The sequence below is a fragment of the Calonectris borealis genome, chromosome 28, assembly GCF_964195595.1.
Source record: "Calonectris borealis chromosome 28, bCalBor7.hap1.2, whole genome shotgun sequence".
NCBI lineage: Eukaryota > Metazoa > Chordata > Aves > Procellariiformes > Procellariidae > Calonectris > Calonectris borealis.
The window spans coordinates 4,373,663-4,394,186 of NC_134339.1; the positions used below are offsets into that span (position 1 = coordinate 4,373,663).

Consider the following 20,524-nt stretch of genomic DNA (forward strand, 5'->3'; position numbering starts at 1 on the left):
GTGAGTCTAGCGGGTGTCTTAATGCAGCAGATTTCTTGGAAGGGTAAGAGGACTTGACGTTTTGCATGTCGTCTGAGCGGTGCCTATGTTTGTCTGGCAGCCAGGTCGGCGCCGTAGCAGCTGATGATGCTCAGAGGCTGCGGGGAGGAGACCGGTGCTGATGCACGGCTGGGCTGCGCGGTGCACGTGCCGTGACTGTGCCTGGAGCCTGCCCGTCCTGGTCCAGGCGTGTAGCACGGGATGTCTGGCTTCTCTTCCACAGGCCAGATGTGCCGCACAGGCAGCAGACGGTTAACGCACCTCCGTTTCTATCTCAGGTTCTCACAGGACTCCCAGGGGTGCTGCTTTATCACAGAATAGGGTCCTACAGGTGCACGTTGGGGTTGGTTTGCCCTCACAACCTTACCAGGCAAGTAACGGGGTTGACACATTTTAGGTTTGCACCTTTCAGACTACGTAACTCTGCAGCCCTCGTGGCAAGCAAGCTCACAAGGCCGCCGCCGCCGCTTCTCGTCTTCGGTGGCAGCAGCAGCTTAAAATGCCCTAATGCGTGTGACCACGTCTGATCTTGCTGCCTTCAGCGCACTGGATTGAATGCTCTTGCTGTTTGGATGAGAGAGGTCTGAAGAACAAATAGATGACTATTTCTAATTCTAATTTATATTGTTTCCTGTGAAGCTGTCCCCTCTGCAGGGGAAACACGGTAGAGCCATAACAGGAACAAGCAAACATCCCGCGCTTCCTGGTGACTGTAATGACTCTGCTGACTTGAAATGAAATGCATCATTGCTTTAGTCTATCGCTAGCTGACTTTTATCTAGGGTGTTTTTACTGTTAATGATTAGACATTAAACAGTTCCCTCTAGAAACAAGCTCTGCAGCTACTTGCCCTCGCAGAGCTTGCAGCATCTGTTTTAGCGCTGTTGCCATGAAAACTGGCCGAGCACCAGCAGCAGCCCCGTTATTGCCCTGTGGCCCCTTGCAGCACCAGCCATAGTTACCCGATGGTTTTTATCACACCTTAAAGGAAACCCAAGCTTGCAAAAGCTTTACCTAAAATAATAATGTTCATATTCTCTATTCCCTTTGTGCTTTCTCCCATCAAATGTTCTAGCATGAATTGGATGTTTCTCTTCTAATAGCTAGAGAGGGTTTCATCTAGGGTCAAGCCTTGGCGGGGTCTCGGTAGCCTTCTGTTTGCAGGGGTTGGCTGGCTCTTGGAAATGCTGAGGTGACTGCCTGTCGTCATGAATTAAATACTAAAGTCATATCTGGAGCTACAGACACAATGCAATGTAAACATAAATGCGACGAGGATATTTACCCTTAAGTCAATGACAAATCTTGCCTGACGTTGGTGGAGCCAGGTGTTTTCAGAGGTATAAATTAAACATTGTGAAGGTTCCTGAAGAAAGGTTTATTAGTAAATCACAGCTCTGTAATTGGGTCCTGGGCACTTGCCCTCCCCAAGTTCTGGTTTTTATGTTGTGTTTGAAAAGAAACAAACCGAACCAAAAAAACCTGTTGGTGTCTAAATCTCGTTGGGCTGTGTGTGTGAGGGTAGCATTATGGCTGTAGCTGTGATGAGGACGTGGGGGAAAGGGCTTGGGATCTTTGCACAGCTGCTTTTGTGTCCTGTCATCATCCCTCATACCCTGCGGGGTGGTGTTTATGGGGCCAGAGTTCCTTAGGTCCTGCGTGGTAAATCCGTACCACAGATTTCCTCGGTTTCCTTCTGGTTCTTGTGTGATGGGTCCAAACTCCTCATTTTCTTTTGCAGATTTCATTATCTGCTGCTTGACAAAGGAATATAATGCAGCAATTTTCCTAACCTAAACAGTGATTCTGAATGACTGTATTTCCAGCTCCCTTTTAACTTGTACTTAATTTAAGTGTGTGGGCTTTTTAATTTGATCGTTGTGGGGAGGAACAAAAAATGAAATGCTGCAGATATGCCTTCCTCTTCCCTTTCTTTAGTTAAATCTGTCTTTGTCATTCTTTTTCTCTTTGACTTCCATGAGTTGCTCAAGCTATTTTTCTCTAGTTTCTTTTGTTGTAGCTTTTATATCACAGTCTTACATCTTTAGAAATATATAATGCATGTATGTGACTGCTTCCTTGCCTTCACCGCATCGTTGTTGTCAGCATATGACAAATAACATGTGATTGATGGCTGACTAAGCATTCTGAATATTTCTTCATTCTTTGTGTGCCTAATGATATTTTTTCTTGTGCATAGGGAGGCATGAGTGGATGGCATCTCTTGTGCCGATGGAGCCATCTTCAGACTCAGATATGAAATTGCACTGAGTGCAGACAGGTGCTCTCCTCCCTGGCAGGAGTCAGCCTTGAAGCTGGCCGACCATCATGGCTGCGAAGCCGCTAATCATTGAATCCATGTGACGTGTCCCTCGTGACTTCAAATAGTTCCGTAATAGCCAAGTCTAGCCTGGTTTCAAGCAGGGAGAAAACAGTGCCTGTGTCTGTCAGTGTAAAAAGGGTCTCTGTAGCCATGTGGCTACTATGTCTGCCTTCATTAAATGAAAAAAAAAAAGTGTGAGGTGCTTCGGCTGGTTGGATCAAAGCCTGATGTTCAGGCATTCCCTGCAGGAACGTTTTAATTGATGAAAACTCTCTCCGTTTCCTTTTCTAGGAGAGCTGTCCTTTTTTCAAGCCAGAGAGCGCATCTGCCTTTGTGCTGAAGAAGGTGGTGTGAACACCCTGACCAGGTACGTTTATGCAGCAGTACACCACAAAGCCATCCAAACCATCCCTCCCGCCTCACAGTTAATTTTCCACATCTTTGTATCCGTTACTCCCCAAACGAGGGATATCTTACAAGGCGAGTAGTGTGAATGTGATAGCAGCACGCTCAGAGTCCACTTTGAGACAGTTTGACCAAGGTAGGGTGTTAAGTGTCTAAAACTGCCCACCAGAAAGCTAACGTGTAGCTGTTGCCTTTAAGCTGGAATGTTTTTTCTGAATTGCATTCTTTTTCTGCGATGACCGTTACCATATCACAGATTCACCACTCTTCAGATGTTGTAATATTCTCTGGGGTAGACACAGTTGTGTCACGCGTTATCTGCCATACAATTCCAGGTGAGGAGATTAAAGTTTTGACAGGATGATATAAAGGTACCTTCAAGGTTATTAGTTAAAACTGACCTACCTTAAGAGCAGCTCTTCCAAAAGGCATTCACGCTTCCTTCCTCAAAGCAATGTATCAGGCAGAGGAGCGTTAGCAGAGTTGCTTGTTGCCTCTGACTTGCCTCTTGGGCAGAAATTATTTTTTTTAAGAGATGGTCTTCAGCATCCTTCCGTGGGGCTGGTTGTGGAGTCTCCAAGAGAGGGCAGTGTGTCCCTGGCAGCTGGACCGCACAGCATCAGCTGCCAGGCGTGCACCACTTCTGCTCGTCATCTGAGAAACAGCGTTAGTCTCCAGAATGCTGAGAGAGCGTAAGTCCTTGAAACCATTTGAAATGAGTAATTGACTGGCAGACTCATTAGCAAATGGATTAGGAGCTGTATATCATCATGTGACTGTTGGTCCTTTCCCCAGATTCTGGCAGGGATACGGCAGCGCTTCCTCTTGCCTCACTTTCCTAAAAAATGTCCCGTCTGTCCCACTTGCGTCATTTTGCCCTACTTTTTGCACTTGGTGTCTCCTCCAAGAGGGGAACGATGTTCGTGGGATCAGCATAAAGCTTTGCTGTGAGTCAGAGTCAACTGGAGACTTAATTCAAAACATAAGGAATTGGGGAGAAAAACAAAAAAAGGAAAACTAATGGAGGTTGTTGTATTGCAATATTTTGCCTTAGGGCTCCAAACAGGAAATGCTTATCCCAGTCTCCATCTCAAAAGCACATCTTTGTTCACTAAAGAGGCAGATTTTTACTGAAGTATGGAAGCATGCATCTCTCCCCAGCCCAGTGTGCTTTTTTTCCCTTTTTAAGCTGTTTCTGCAGCAGGGCTTGTGAATGAGTTGTCACTGCTGGGTTTGGCTCCTGTTTTCAGAACCCGTTTATGAACCCTTGCGTTCCGTTCAGCTCTGTGTGGTGAATAACCAGCAGTTCTCTGCTGCCAGCCAGGACTCTCACAGCACCTACCTGTTATTTAGGAATATCCTGTCAATTTTTGCCCAGTTCCTAAAGTTACATGAAGGCACCTTTATTGCTGACTTACATCTTGCAGAAGTGATGCTGCCCTGGCCTAGTAATCACTGATATATCAAGAGCATTCCCGGGGTTCGTTAAGGCGTTTAGTTTTTTTACTAATTGACTGTATAAAATTGCTTGATAGCGCCTAGAAGGTAGGGCACTTGTATAACATGAAAGCACATTGAAATAACCTCAAAAGTTGCTTTGAGATAAAAACGTATCCCAGGAGAAACATCCACGTTTAAAACAAAACTATTAACCTTGCTACTAAATCCTTCCTCAAGACATTTTTCTTCTTTCCCTTCTCGCTTTCTGTAATGGCAGAACGAGGTGAACTTTACCCATTTGGTAGGAAAGGAGGAAAGATCCCCTCCCTCGGGAGTGCTTTATTGCTAGCTTGGAAGCAATGCCAGTTTGTCTTTTTTTGTGTGTGTGGTGTTTTTAGTGATTGGAAGTCAACAGCCTGTTGATGTTCAGTATTTGTTTTACTGGAACAGTTCCTGAATTGTTGGTGCAGCCTATGAAAATAGCTATACTTTATGCCGTTCAGCTGCTTGTCATAATATTTAAAAGCAAATGCCTGCGCACTTTTATAATGGCACTTTAAGAATTATAAACCTCAGCATCCCATCTGTGTTTCGCTCTGGTATTTACAGTGTAATGAATTCTCCCTTGCTGCTTCAGCTGGATACTCTTTCACCTCCTCTTCCTGTTTCAAGCAGTTGTTAAGTTGGTGTACATTTTAAAATTCCTCCAATTTTTAGGAGGTTGTCAGTGACATAAAAGAACTTCTTGTATTGCTTATTTGCCTGGCAGAGGCATTGAGCTAATCGAATTATGTTAAACCTAAGCATCCCTAGAGTAAAGAAGTGTATTGTCACTGGTTTGATCTGTTTATAACAGCTGGAGGCATTTGCTAAAACTGGGAGATTTTTTTTTTAGGAATAAGCTTTCTCTCTAAGCAAACATTTTTTGCTGCAGACATACAGATTTTTTTTGTTGCTATTCTTAATTTGTCCTCTAAAGGGAGGAAAAGGTGATTTTTTGGATGAAAGTAAGTTGGAAAGTCCAGAAACATATCTAGTGTATCTCCTAGCAAAAGAAGGCTGTTGCTATAGCACATTTTTGTTCCATTAGTGTTTGTACATTTTTAAATTTAATTTTCCAAACAGCTTCAGGAAATTGGCATCCCATAAGTAAAATTTTTAAAAATAGCTCTGTTACTGCTGAAATAAGTCCTGTTATTTCCATGGACTGCTGTCCTGAGTGTATTACTGGCTCTCTAAAACCTTGGAAGTGTTTAACGAGATACGGCTAAGCAGAGTTGTAACCCCAAATATTTACTGAGGAATTAGTTTGTCCCGTTTCTTTAAAGAATGAACTCTTGCAAATGGAATGCTGCTGTCTGCAAGGTTTATTTTAAACTTTTTCCTCTTTTGCTCAGAGGAAAAACAAAGCCTGAGTAGGAATGCGTGATTGTGTAGTAACTGTCCTTCTGAATACCCCAGACTGCTCAGCAGACCACTCCGCTTGCTGCGAAATGGCTGGGTAGGTAAATACGGTGCTCGTGTGCCATGCTGCGTGCTCCGTGCTAGCCGTCCGTGTTCACCTCTGCTCCTTTTCCTTAGATCGATGAGTGTTTAAGGCATTTCACACTTAAACTTTGGTTATGAATTACTCTTTTTTTTACAGGGCTGTGTGGTCTAGAGTTGCACCTTCCCCCACGTGAAACCGCTCGTGCATAGATGCCTTTGTGCATGAAACTGGGGTGCCGGGCTGCTTTCTGTCCTCCGGCAGCACAGCTGCTAGCAATGCTTCCCATTGCTCTGCTCGGAGACCCCAAAGGAGCTGAGCTTCACAGGAGCAGCTGCTGCTCAGACTTTGAGGTTCTTTAGCTACAAGTGTGGTAGCATGGGTCCTGTCAAATGGTTTCTGCGGCTTTCGAGCTTGAAGCATAGATCCCTTGAGGTGTGAAGCACTGCAGGACATAGGGAAGGCCCTTTTTGCTTGCCTCTTCTCCAAGCCTTCCCTTTTTAGGACTTAAAAAATGTTCCAGTGCAAGTTGCCAGAACAGACTTCCTAGCAACTTCACAATTAGCGATTTGCTTCCAAAAGCAAATGTGCACTGGCTGTGGCAGCTGTTACTTAGCAAAAATCCTGGGCCGTGTGCTGGAAAATGGCAGGAGTTCTGTGGACAGGGAAAAATGAATCTGCTCATCCCTTGGAGGAATTAATGAGGAAAAGTTAAACTTTACAAGCTCTCTCTTTACCATGGATATTTTGCATTGGTTGTCCAGATGCAATTGTTTGGTCATGATTTACTATTTATAGGTATATATTTTTAGAGACATGACAAAGTCTACCTCTGGACTAAGAGCTTTTGCCTATTATTAGAGTACTAAGTAGCAGAATTAAACCCGGAGTTGGTTATCCGATTAAGGTTATTTAATTTCGAGTGTGATCTGAGCAACTTCACCTTCAGTAATGCGTTCTTCTCCCTTTAACTTCACTAACACGTCAGCACCGGGGGAACCTGAACTTCTGGTGTGGGTCTGCGCCCTACTTGCCCGGAGTGAGAAGACGCGCCATGCTCACAGCAGGTCGTTACCTCATAATTGCAGCACTGCTCTGAATCACAGTCTCATGCTGATGCATCTCGGTGTCAGTTCGTTATCTGTCGGTCAGCAGTACCTGGCAGTAATGCTTTAATTTAGCCCTGTGGTAAGGCATGTAACAGTTCCCAAGTTCCTTGATTAGGGATCCGTCAGGCGTCTTAAAAGGAGCCTTCTGCTAGTTGACAGCTTCATTTTCCACGAGCTGTTCTGCGTTACCTAACAGCGCTGAACGAGGTCGCATCGTCCGCTGGGCCAGGGAGGCCAGAGCTCCACACCAGCCCCGCTGCTGAGCTGCCTGCAGCGGGCTGCGTCACGCTGCTCTTACCGGAGCAGGGCTCCCTTCTGGACGGGGAATCTCGACGCTGGTCTGCACAAATAGCATGCTGACAGGCTCCGTTTTTTCTAAAATGCCTGGGCTCTTTAGTGCTCGAAATCTTTGAACTCTGAAAGCAAAATGAGCAGACTGCAGGCTGGAGTTAGTCTTTAGAGCCTGTGCAAGTGCAGTTTTTTCTAGTTCTCACTTTAAAGCCCCAAGTCAGATTGTCAAGAACATTGCACATCGACCTTCATTTGCAAAGGTGGTAGGGTTGGTGTTTTGTTCACTGTATGAATGCAGCGTCTTTGATTTTTATGCTTTTTCACGTATTGAAGCATTCTTTAAAAATCTTAAGGACTAGTAGCACAATCAGCAGTCGCTCGCTACAAAAGGATGAGTCTTTGAATCTTGTATTCCTAAGCCCTCTCTAATCTTTTCATAGAACTTTTTATTAATCGCAGTTGGAATAGTTGATGGCATTGGCCACCTGCCCGCTCCGCGATCTGCCGGATCTTGGAGTGTCCGAGGGAAGTATAGCAAGTTTCTCCTGCCGGTGAGCTGGATAATCCTCGTGGAAAGGCTCTTCTGCAGAGACTGCCTCCCACGGAGTTCCTGGCACCGCAGGTTTTCTGGTGGGCTGGAATGGATGATCTGGCTTCCTTCGAGCCTTGCCCTGACTTTGAGGGAACGTTGGCAGCTGCAGGCTCCGGCCCTGGGAGATGCTTTGCATTACCAACTGTTGCCGCTTCCAGTTAGTTCGGAAAGGAATTCCCCTCCTTGCTGCCCACGCTTACTTCAAGGTATCTCTTAAAGTGCTGGTACTTGCATTGCTAGCCGCTTGCATGTTCGCAGAGCAGGCTTAAGCAAAGGGTTTGGCCCGCACTGTAAACAGGGCATAGGTCAAGAAGGTCCAAATACAACAAGTTTTTTTTCCTAAACCTGTTGGTGTGACAAATTCCCATGATGAGTAGCTGTTTCTAATGAGAATGGTAGAGCCGCTCCAAATCTTGCACGACGACTTTTAGTTTCTTTGTTCAGGCTTTGTTGCCAGCAAGTGCTGGTGTGCAATATCCGCCTGGAGGAAATTGCAGCCTGCTTATCGACTGTGTAGGAAATGGTACAAGTGGGAGATAGGGGAGTGTCTGCTGTGAGCGCGCCTGTCCGTGCACGGAGAGGTATGTGCTAAATAGTGAATGCTGTACTTAACGTACCGGGGGCCAGCTGACTTACTGAAGACCTTTCGCCAGCTGGGAAGTGCCGGCCGGCGTAGCCTGATGAATGGCAGGAGGAGCACGTCCAGTTAGTTTACCTCCTCGGCTCTAGCGGTCTTGTTTTCGATGTCAGTAAACAGGAGTGTGTGCGGTCACGCTTCGCTCGGCAAGCTCAGTCACGCTGCTGGATATCGTGTTCTTTACCTTTGCACTGGGAGAAGCGTGGAAGGAAGGAGGGGGCAGAGTTTATTCCAGCACGCTGAGGTCAGGCTTGTTTTCCCTCTCTGAGCAAGAACAGACCAGCCCCTGGAGTCAGATTCTGCAAGCCTGTAAACAAAAGGCTCGTTTCTGCGGAAAGCCAAAGATGGTATTGTGTTCATCTGGAAAGTTGTTGGGTTGTTTTTTCCCTGCTGCAAACTGTTCCTTGTGTATTGACTTCCAGTTCAAAAGTCTGTGCAGGAGAAATGCTGAGGACGTTCATCAGGCGTAGTTTGGGGTGTCTGCAGAGCTGGCACTGATTGCAAACCGGCGGAGGGGGAAGCTGGGAGGAGCCCAGGCAAGAGGCTGCTCCTGCGGCAGCGCTGGCTGGTGCAGAGTTTGACTCCAGCCGAACAGGTAGCTTTCTTGTCTTTTAGGACAAGAGGAAATGGCCTCAAGTTGCGCCAAGGGAGGTTTAGATTGAACATTAGGAAAAATTTCTTTACTGAAAGAGTGGTCAGGCCTTGGAACAGGCTGCCCAGGGAAGTGGTGGAGTCACCATCCCTGGAGGTATTTAAAAGACGTGTAGATGAGGCCCTTAGGGACATGGTGTAGTGGGCATGGTGGTGTTGGGTTGACGGTTGGACACGATGATCTTAGAGGTCTTTTCCAACCTGTATGATTCTATGATTCTATGATTCTAGTAAAGGGCCTGCCTACCGGCATGTCTCCTGCCCGACTTACTTTGTGGAGGCCATAAACCAGTACTGCAGAGATGGACTGTCTGGGATGAGGGGGCCTTAAATGTCCTTGTCAAAATGGGAGGTGTGCTGCAGGGAGGGTGGTGGTATTCCCGCCTGCTGCATGGGAGCTGCTCGGGGACTGCCTTCAGCTGCAGAGACTTCTGGAGTACTCCTCAAATAGAAAACCTAACCAGCTTTTAAAATGGTGACTGATTTTAAAAAAAAAAAAAAAAAAAAAAAACGGCAGTCCAGAAATCCCTGTGTTGCTTTTAGAACAGGAAAGAAAGAGCAATCAAGGTGACGGCTGCATTGACAGAGTTCGAGGAAGAACAATACAAATAAAAATAAAGAATGTGTGCATTGTCATTTCGGGTTTTCACTTTAGTTACAGCTTCAACACTTCATTTAGTCAAAAGGTAGATTTGATTTTAGGTGGCTTGTCTTCGAATGAGGCATTGAGCTCTCTCCTGCAGCTTGGAGGTGGTGGTTGATTCCTGTAGCAGTTTGGCATTTATCAGCTCTTACCAGAGGCACTTAAACAACTGCACATACTTCACGGGGCCAAGCTACTTGCTATTTAAATCTGTTTGCAATTTAGAAGCCGTAATTATTTTTTCATGCTATGAAATCACGTGTAGCTGGAAGCGTCGGGAGGCAGTGGAGCGGGGATTGCAGCTGAAGGCTGGCTCAATGCAGCCTGTGATTTATGGGGGCAAGTTCATCTTTTTCAGTAATTAGCAGGATATTGGGAAAGTCATCTTCATTCCTTTCTTTATAAAAGGCACACCATCCTGTGTGGAAAAGGCTGAAGAGCACGTTGATTTACTGAGGGCTGAAAGTCCTCCAGAGCGCTCATCGCACCCCCTTTCTGGAGAGGCTCATTAACCTGTGCTGCAGGGAGAGGCAGGAGCTGCATCTCCTTGTGATGGAAGTGCCTCCCTGCAGGCAGAGCAAGGGATCCCGGAAAGCGCTGCTCCTGAGGACTTGTTTTCCCATGTTCCTGGTGGCCTTTCTTACCTGCAGGACCGTTCAGGTGCTGCTGCACTTGTTTTTCAGCTCCAACAGTCCCGTGCATGCTCCTTGCCTGTCTCCCATACTTTATTTTGGGAGGGGCATGCTGCTTGATTGAAGAAAAAAAAAAAAATCCCCTGAATTTCAGTCCCTTTGAGTTTATTCCTGAATTCTGAAGGGGGATCAGGCAGGCCTGTGCTGCTTTCGCAGGAATGATTGCAATGAGCGAGGCCCCAGCTCTGGCATTTGCTATTTCGGGCCGGGAGGAAGGCGCCGGCTCCTCTCCAGCTGCTCTCCCCGGGCACAGCTCTGCTCCGGCTAAACCTCGGCGGGGCCCCGGGGCTGCCTCGAGGCGAGCGCGTGGACGATGCCGCAGGGGGAATGTGGGAAAGCAGCAAGTGGCTTGCTGATCTGGAGGAGGGATGGATCGCTGGTGGCGGACTGGGAGCTGTTCAGAAGCCGATTGCAAACCTTGTGCCCTTTGCTCTGTGTCTGAAGCGTTTACGCTTTTACCCCATGCTCTTTTTTGGTCTCTTGGTCTCCTAACCTAACACAAGTTCTTCTGTTTCATAGTAAGGCTTTTTCTCTTGCTCTCACCTTCATATTTATGTGGATAGTTGGCATTTGCCACTCTTGTTTGGAATATGGTATTTGTGAGAATTGCTATTCTAAAAAAAAAAAAAAATACTGATTTTAAAGTGATTGCTTTGGCAAGAGGGCTATTCCTCACCCTTTGATTTACTGAGATCTGAGGAAGATGGAGGTGAAAGGGGCAAGGCAAGCCACGGCCTAAAACCCAGTGGAGAGTAAGTGACGTGGGTTTTACTCCTTTAAAAAAAAAAAAATTGTTTGTGTTCAGACAGTAAGAGGAGAAAACAAGCAGGCTTGGATTTCAGCTCAGATGGATTCTTGGAAATAATCCCTAGCTCTCGCTCACAACAGCTTTGACTTCAGTGTGGTAAGTTGGGCTGACCGGAGGAGGGTTGAGCAATGTCTTACTGGTAAGCAGGAAGGAGGACGTCCTGCAGCGCCGTGTAACGTGGTGTGGCAGGGGAGCATCCCAACGGGTGGGAAAGCTAAACACGATTTGGTTTTTCTCAGGGTGTTTTTAATGCTTTCTTAAGGCCAGGTCATTCCTAGACCATTTTTTTTTTGTGCTTGTTTCTTGAAAACTAAGCTTGCCAGTATGTCTGTGTTTAGCCGGAGGACTCTGCTGGCTTCTTTGCTAAAACACTGCTATACAGCATTCCTCCCCAAAAATACAAAGGTACAAACATCTCCCCACCACGACGGGCTTACGCTCAACACCGGTTGACTGTAGTCCAGTAGTTAGACTGCAGTGAAATCTAGAGCAGAATATTGAAGTGAACTCTCATCCAGTAGTGGAAGCATTGGTTATCTCCAGTTTCAGATGCCACACGTTCAGATTCCGTGTCTGAAATACACAGTGTGACCTCCAGGTCATGCCTGTTATTTATAAAAACAAATGAAAATGTGTGTCTGTTGTATGCAACAAAATAAAGATGTGCTTGGAAACACTATAAAATTCAAACAAATCAATGTTAATTTCAAAACGTACCTGGGACATTGAGTTCTTTGGTATGGAAAATTGATGTCAGTAAAAACAGACGACTGCAGCGCACCCAGTGCCTTCCTTATTACACTAATTATTGAAGTAAATACTGCTATGATAAAATTGCAGTCAATGGAGTAGAATAGATTATTCCAAATTATAACTTCGTTAATAATGCACCATCTGTTTAGTATACCAGTGACGGATCTCCTGAATTCCCATTTCCTTTCCAGAAGGAATCATAACTGGGATCCCCAGCAGCAAGCGCGCCCTACGAGACAGTAGCCGAAACTGCTCCGCTGCAGTAAGAAGGTGAGCAAAACGAACTCTACCCTTGTGAAACTTGCAGTATCATTTCATCATTAATTTACCTTCCATTGATGGTTAAGTTTTACCTGCTACAGTGGGAAAATGCCGCAGAGATAATACTGTTGTGGTGTTTGCCCAACTTCGTTAGCTATTCCGAGGTGCTCTTCTGATTTGACTCTTCATGCTCCTGCCGGTCTGAGACAAAGGCTGGTGATTACTCGCTGCCCACGTGGAGCAACATTCTGCTCGTTATGTAACAGTAATGCACCTTCTTAATTAGGGAAGAAGATCTATAGATTCCAAAGAAGACATGTCCCTCTTAGTCAGAAGGCGTGAGGTGTGTGTGGGAGCCTTTGTTCTTGCTGGGAGCCAAGGGAAGCAGCAGGCTTTAACTGCTGTAGCTGGATGGTGGAGTTCAGTTTCCTTTTTTATCTAGCCTTTGCGGCAATGTATGTACGTGTTAACCAGTAGCACACGATCAGGAGACACTGCAAATGATGGCTTTTTCATTCTGTATAATAGCGTTTCTGCTCTGTGCTGGAATATTAGATGCTGCAAATGTCCTGTCTTCTGCCTGCCCTCTAAGCAGAATGGTCAGGGCAGAGGCAGGAGATTCAACACGTGATTTAAGGTGCGTGCCTCACTTGTCCTGTGCTGGTTTTTGTCATCTTTGGCTTCACATTGATCCCACTGAAGCTGTTACTTTCTGGAAGTATGCGACAAGGCAAAACCGTAATGATTTTTGTCCGTTCTGCTGAGGACAGCTCTTGCAAATCACCTTGTATTCCATTAAAATTATTAAATCGTCTGTTCCAATCTTCCCTATACAAACAATCAACACTAAAACATTGTCTGGTAGCGCTGACTAACAAATCCTGTAATTAGTAATCTCCAGTTAATGAAGCAGCATGGTGATTAAAGCCTCATGACTTTTCTATAGAAGAAATAAGCTAAATATCAGTTGTGCTGTTTTAAATTGCCCTAGAACTTGTGTGATCTCACAGCGCAGAATGAATCAGTAGCATTGTTCTGAAAGTTTCAGACCAGTTTGTCCATTTTGTTGATATTTTCCCTGTGTGCCCCCAAATGCAATATTTAGATTTGATTTAAACTGGAATGACGCCTGTAGCTGTAGTTCACCTTCTAGGAAGCCTCACTGCGTAAAGGAGATGGGCCACATCGGACAACTTTAGTGTGCTTGAAGGAAATGACGGAGAGATTAAGCATTCGGTCTGCTCTGACTTCGAGAAACAGCATTTCACCAGCGTGTTTCCACTGCGTCCTTTTCCAAAATAGTTTCTGCAGTTTTTCAGAGAACGTTGTCTTCACGTATTTTTTTCTTCCGAGGTCTCGAATCTTGTCTGCCGTGCAGATGGCGGGTCTGTGGCACCATGCATGACACGTGCAGTTGGCTCTAACCACATCCCATTTGTCTGTCATTGCCCTGCTGGTCACCAGATGCTGACTTTTAAGTGCAGCTGCTTATATGAAATACTTAGAAATCTTTTCAGTAGGCTTTAAAGAAATTATATCTATTGCTGCTTGGAACACTCAGTAGCTGAAAATTTTGGACTGCGGTACATGAGTGTTGGTGTCGCCTTTCTCTGGTCACCTCCGTCTTCGTAGTGTAACACTTGGCATGAGTGCTTTCTGCGGAGCCTCAAAAGTCCCTTCGTGCATCAGCAGTCCTTTTGTGAAATCCTATATTTCCTGCCCCATGTGTGAAATACCAGCAAGGTAAAGGAACTTAAGCTTGGTGAGATGACAAACCCATAGCTGAGAATAGAGTATCTTGCTCACATACTTCTGTCGTCCTAGAGATGGATTATCTTTAGATCAAGGGTGCTATATTTCAAAGAAGAGAAGGAGCGTTGCTTGCTTCTATTAGTGTACCCGTTGGAATTGAAGGGGCAGGAGGCTGAGCGCGTGTTTCAAACCTCCCCGTTTTCGGGAGGCGTTTGTCAGCCCCACTGGGGCTTTGGGGAGAAGTGGGTCAGGCTGAGGCTGCTTTGGGGGAGAAGTTGGACGGATGACGAACGGTTGCTGTTCTGCTGCAGTCGCTCGGAGGAGTTGAGATCTAAGTGACTCCAAAGCCAGTGGTTCTGTGCTTCCATGTGTGTCGCAGCAAGGCTTTTGGAGGTGGAAATGGTGGCTAAACGCACACCTTTGTGCCTTTTGGGTATCTGACCTTCTGAAACCCAGCCCAGAGGGAAAAACTGCATCTAGAGTAACAGCCTGCAGTGAGCCCGTCTGAACTGCAGAGGTCTCTGTTAAGCCACCTAAGCCTTTGGAGTATTTTAAATTCGAAAGCTGTTGTTATGCTGTGGCCTTTTAATATTAAATAACGTATACACATTTTAATACAATAGACTGTCACGCTAGCATTGCTCTAATTGCAGCTACAGCTAACAGTGCGGTCCAGCAAGGCACTACAGGGGACACTGCTCCTTGCAGGTCTCCTTGGAGCGCTTGGAAGAGTCACCTTAGGTTTTGCAAGGAAGAGAACGGCTTTTCTTGCTGCTCTTAGCACTGAGCCTAGCTCCGCAGAGCAGTCCCGACCCAGAGATGCCTACAATAAGCGAGGTTTCTGCTGCCTCGCCGTCCCAGCGGTGGGTGTCAGCAGATGGCAGCACCCTGCCCTGCGCCGGGTGTTATTTCTGGCCGGGAGATTCCTTCGTCCCCTGGATTCAACACCACAGTCTAGACTTACTGACAGACAGGATTCTTCTCCTGTTAGGTAAGCAAGATGTAGACGCCCATTATGCAAATTCCCAGCCATAGTGTCCCTCTGTAACATTTTTCAAATTGTCTAAATAAGGTGCTGTTTCATACAAAAATTTGTAGCAAGACTTTTGGGTAGCTTTCAGCTGCCTTGCCCTCTAGGCATGATTTTTTCCTTGAAGATAGCTAATCAGTGCAGACTGAGTGGTTTTTGCCCTTAGCAGCTGTCCAGAAGTGGAACAGTGGGAAGAGGCAGGCTGCAGAAAGCGCTAATGTTGTCAAATAAGAAACTTAACGGCCGGTAGCTCTTGTCCCCGTCACTGCAGGCTGTTCATACAGGCATCTACATGGATTCTATTAAATACAACATCCTTACACAGACTTAACAGGCATTTTTTGGTTTCTGAGCACTGTAAGTGTACACCCCGGGGAAGAGAAGGGTTAGAGGGTACGGCGACCCAGTGCCTTTCCCCATGGGGCCGTCAAATCTGGACGGAGGTGTTGCCCTGTTCAGTGGCTTGTGTGACTCATGCCCTTCGTGTCCTAGGCTGAGGGAGGTGGGAACTGATCACGACTGATTGTCCAAAGTGGCTGGAAATGTCTGTGGCATTTTTACTCTTTCTTTATTTACAGAGAAATTAAATGAGCCTTTCAGGCCTGATGACTACAGACTTACTCTTGCAGCTGTAGACCAGAGAGGCTCTTGTCATGTACTTGTTATATGAGCACTAATTTCTGAGCACTTAGTAGTGCTTCAAATGTTTTATAATGTGGTTCTGTAACTAATATCTGTCCTTCTGCCCCCAGTCTGAAGTTGCTTTAGACTCTTCAAGCCTCAGAGCACGCAGTTTGACACAAATAGCTGGGAAGAGATGACTGGAAGCTTAATAAGATGCTCGTTGGGTCAGTATCTGGCAGCCAACCAACAAGGCAGATATTCGAATTGCTGTTAGTACTGCATGGTGATCACATCTCTTCTCAAGAAAACATTGGAAAGTTTCCTAATCATGAACTCTGTGCACAGGCACGTGATTTTTCTGGGAATTAGCTTGAATGCAGTGCAGAATGTTCATAAATACCTACATGGCCTAATATTAGATAATGGAAAAACAAGTACAGCAGGGGTTCTTCATGGTGGCCCTTCCGCCGGCCCTGGTGGCCTGTCTATACCAGCAGCTGCCAGCTTTGATGATGCTCCTGTTCCTTACCTTCCTAAGAAAGGAAAAAAGTCTGTATTTTTTAATTTGCAATGTTACTCCTGTTTTACTGAGTATTATTTCTTTTGGGGCATAGTTAATTCTTCAAAGAATTTTTTTAGCTGTTTTCGGGGGAAATGATAACACGCTATACCCTGTGGTATCTGCAAAGCTGTGGTGTTTGGATGTTAAAGCTGATGTTGACAGCCAGGAGTAAGACTTTGTCCTTTGCTGCCCTCGCGGTGCTGGGTGGGACTCTCCCTTCCCGTCATGTGGGCTGCAATCCCCATCCCTTCCTGCGTGGGAAGGCTGTCCTTCAGCCTCCTCCTTGTACTAAGCCCTGAAATGTGCTCTGCACGTTAACGGCTTATTGCAGCCCCCAATTACCGTCGGTGACTCGCAAATACGATCTTTCATCGGCAGCTTCCCAATACATCTGTGCTCTTGGTAACTTGCATGAATTAAAACGTCTGTCTGCTTCCAGCAGCATTATATAAACCATCTCCAGCTCGCCTTCTCATTTTGAAAGTGTATTTTAACATTTCTGCTTTAAGATCTGAGATAATGAAAGGGGGTGAGCGTTGCTGAGTCAGTTCTTACTGGCTCTGGTTTTTGTCCTTCCTGCCCTCCCACACGCTCCACCTGCGCACCGAGCTAACCTTCAGCAGCGACAGCCCCCGTGGGCTTTCCTCCGAACAGCTAGCAGTAAACAGAACCTGGTTTCCTATTCTCCTGCTCCTTGGCCCGAGATAACAATTGAGGTTTTTTGGAAGAGCCGTGGCTGAGGAGCGTTGGAGATCTGGGAAGGAAAACGGGGTCCCTGAAGTTCGGGCAAGCTGCTGCTCTGTCCTGCCTTTGCCAAATGGGCAAACAGCCAGGATAATCAAATCAGCCTTTCCTCTGAAACGCCTAAACTCTGGGTAAACATGAATATATCCTTACGGTCGTTTCCAGCTGCAGAGCTGAGGTTTCATTGTTTGACATTATTGTATGCAAGGCGGAGGTGCTCGATGTTGTCATCTGCTGGCCCAGGAGCTGACCGAGTTAGCCACACATGACTGAGCAAACCTGACATTTGTTTTGGCGTGCGAGATGCTGACGGACATGCAGGACATTACCCGTCACTGTTTAATGAGATGGTACGGTGGCATCTGCGGTGCAGGTCATATAAATACTGGATTTGGTTTTGTTTTTCAGAAAGCCACGGTGCTCTAACACAGCTCACGGTATCACACGCAGTCAGTGAGCCTCAGAGCTGGCCTGTGCTGAACCAGGTTTGCTGGCTTGTAATAAATTCTTTGAAGTTTAGAGCTGCCTAAGCACTCTTCTATCGATGTGCAAAAATGCTTACTGTGATTTTTAAGTTAAACCTTTTATTTTCTAGTGAGATAGGGAAGCCCTGGTTGTGGGCTAACTGGAAGAACAGTTCAGTCCTGTGTGAACTTGTAGACAAGATGGGGAAACGATCTGTCCTGCTGTGAAATTCGGTCTGTTTGAAATGCAAATCACTGAGAGGGTGCAGGGGATTTAGGTGAATAATCCCACTGTCAATTGTTTCTGTAATTGATTTCTAACTTTCTAGTGTGAAAGCCCTCAATCTTTTATCTGAATCTCATTGAATTTGTGCTTTCAACTTGCGGAACAGAGTTGCATAGGCATATTGTCATTAAACAGGTTTGCTTGTTCTTTATCTAGTTTTTCTAAGTATAGATATATGTAAAAGTGCCTAAACAGCACTAACTTTACATATTTCCAGCTGGTTTCCCATCCCAGCGCAGGGTGCACATGCAGTTGCTCTTTTGCTGCCGTCTGGACGGGCTTGCATTCCTCAGCCCTGAGGCCAGCATTCCTCTGCTCCTCTGCACCAGCTCATTTGTTTAGTATTTGTTTAAATTTTGAATCCCAGAACTGTCTCCAGATCACTTAAGCTACCAGACACCTTTATTAGTTGTACATACAGCCCCTGCCCTCTGGCATTTTAAATCTTATTCGTACTTATTAAAATAAAATGGATATTGGCAACTTTCAGTTGCTTGTTGCTGTAGTTCACTGGAATTAATCTGGAATCCCCAAATGCCATTTGATTGAGTAAAGGCAGTTGCAGTTTGCTTATTAGGCACTCAGCTATTTCAGTTAAAAATCTGAAAGGAAAGTTGCTTTTTTTAAGTCTCGATGGCAACTTGGACTGGAGAAATCTCCTCTGTTTTGGGTTTCTCCTTCTGCGCTCTGTGTACACAGGAGCTCATACGTGAGCTGTTCTTTCCTTAGAATTCAGCTTTTCTGCTACTCCAGCCCAGAGAGACTCGCAGTGTTGCTGTTACACGCTGCCAGCTGTACAAGGGCCACGGGGAAAATGTGTGTGCAAAAGTGTCTCGTAAGAGCCAAATTAGTCAGCAATTAGTTTGGGAGCCATGCATCTCTGCTTTCCACCTATTGCTTTCTTCAGCTTGATTTATTATTGGTAACCCCCAGGTCAGACCAAGCTTTGTTGGGGGGGGGAAACCAACCACCCCAAAACACAGACCATACATCCTATTCCTTAAAGACTTTGATGTAATTCTGAACTTGGGGCCTCCAGCCTGGGTTGGAGTTGAACTAAGACAGCAGTGTTGGAATTCTTCATCTTTTTAAAAACTAGACATGAGTAGGTTTTTATTAATCTGGACTTTCTGCGTAGCCGTGAGGACATGGCCAGGACTGTGCCAGGTGCAGTAAATCATTGATCTGGAAGAAACAGGCACCCCCAGTACAAACAAATGAAGAACTTGAACTTTCCTTGGAAGCTTCCCATTTGAATATTACCGTAGCCTGATGACGAAACGTAATCGATTCTCAGCGTTTGGAAGTGTACCAGCAGGTCTCTGACCGTTAATAGCCAAAAGTTGGACAAAGCCTGATTTAACCGTATTACATCATCTGCACTCGGAGCTCCTTAAACCTGAATCTCCTGGGACTTGTCTTTTCTTTGCTGCTTCTGGTCTTGACTTCAGTAGCTCTGAACTGAAGGGATGCTTTTTATTTCCACAGCAGATCTCAAATCTGTTTTGGTGTTTCTGCAGATAGTCCCTAGCCTGGGGACAGCTTTGGTTCTGTACAGAATACCTGCTAAGAATAACTTTGTAGAGCATCTGCAACGGAATACAAAAAAACCTCAGTAACATGAGGATAGGCAGCATCATCCAAGAAATTTCCTTATAAAGTATTGCTACGGCTGCAGAGCCCTGCCAACAGGAGTGGCCTGCGCTGCCAGTAATTTCTCTCCTTTTCCTTTCCCTGTTGCAGTAAAGACCGTGTGCTCCTGCCAAAGTCACACCCACCGCACCGTGATCGATGCAAAGCGCAGAGATTACCGAAGAGCTGCAATATATGGATTTTTGTGCCTGACTTTAAAACAACTGTCTGGAGACGAGGAGAGGGTAATTCTGGAGAACAGTTGTGAAGGGCACGTACTGCCAATTTGAATCCTATTTCAGCCAGCCCCTGAAACAAAAGGAAACGATTCCTTAGCGTGCTGAACAACACTTGCTGTCCCTTCTCATTGGTTTCAGTGTGGGGGAAAAAAAAGCATGAGTCACGTAAACTGCTTTTACAAGTCTTTGCCGCTGCAAACCAGTCCTGCTCTTCTTAATTTTTCTTTCACTCTTCAAGGAAAGTGGCTAAAATAAATTAACTGCTAGTTTTTGTGGGACAGCAGCTAAACATCCAAGCTCCTCTTCAACTTTTTCTTTTTTCTGAACTATTGAATTTGAACTAATCAGCACAAAATGTTTGCATCCTAGCATACTCTTAATGCTGCTGTGGTGGGGCTGGTGGGGTTAGCTTTGGGGACACAAGCTTTGGGAAGCTCAGATCTGTCAAGAATGACGAAAGCTTATCATGCTTTGGCACAAGGAATAACGGGAAGTATTCTGGGGCTGTCCCCAAGAAACCTGGTTCCTTTTAAAAACAAAGCAAATTAGCTCAGAAGGCAGAAAGTCAGTTTTTGGGCTTGTACCCTCCAGGGTTCGATTGTCTGCGGCTGGAGGAGCCGCCCCTGTCCTTGGTTGGAGGGGAGATGGCTCTGATCCAGGGCTGGGGGCTTTTATGTCATGGCTGCGTGTTGAAGCAGCTGTAGAGCAAAAGTTGTTCATCTTTTGTAGTAAAACCTTCTGTTCAGCAAAAACGGTTACTCAGTCTGCAAACACGTTATGCGGGCTTTTGAGATAAGCTGTAATTCAAACCTTTAGGTTGTTCTGAGCAGGTTTTTTTGTTAGTTAGCTCCCTACTAATGATGAATGTATCTTACAAAATATTTGGTGGTTTTTTTAATGGTTTGAAATTATCTCAGTACTTTTTGCAGTGTCATGTGAAATCTTGCAACAGGTGATCCGTAGAGGAATAATAGTTAACTTCTGCATTGTGCAAAGGATTTCTTTCGGTTAGCTGCTGGTCATTGCGCAAGCACATTTACAGCTTTATCAGCATTGACAAG

The 20,524-nt window shown here is 45.7% G+C and overlaps 1 protein-coding gene across 6 annotated transcripts in view; it reads left to right on the forward strand.

Annotated features, from left to right (window-relative positions):
- Positions 1 to 20,524, forward strand: part of GNG7 (G protein subunit gamma 7) — an 80,435-nt gene that overhangs the window by 13,066 nt on the left and 46,845 nt on the right. For 3 of the 6 annotated variants that reach the window (XM_075175289.1, XM_075175290.1, XM_075175291.1), the window contains 2 exons: positions 2,654 to 2,729; positions 12,061 to 12,139. The gene's annotated coding sequence lies outside the window, so the exon portion shown is untranslated. Of the gene's footprint in view, positions 1 to 2,653; positions 2,730 to 12,060; positions 12,140 to 19,335; positions 19,470 to 20,524 lie in introns of all 6 variants that reach the window. The other 3 variants (XM_075175292.1, XM_075175293.1, XM_075175294.1) reach the window with 3 other exon arrangements.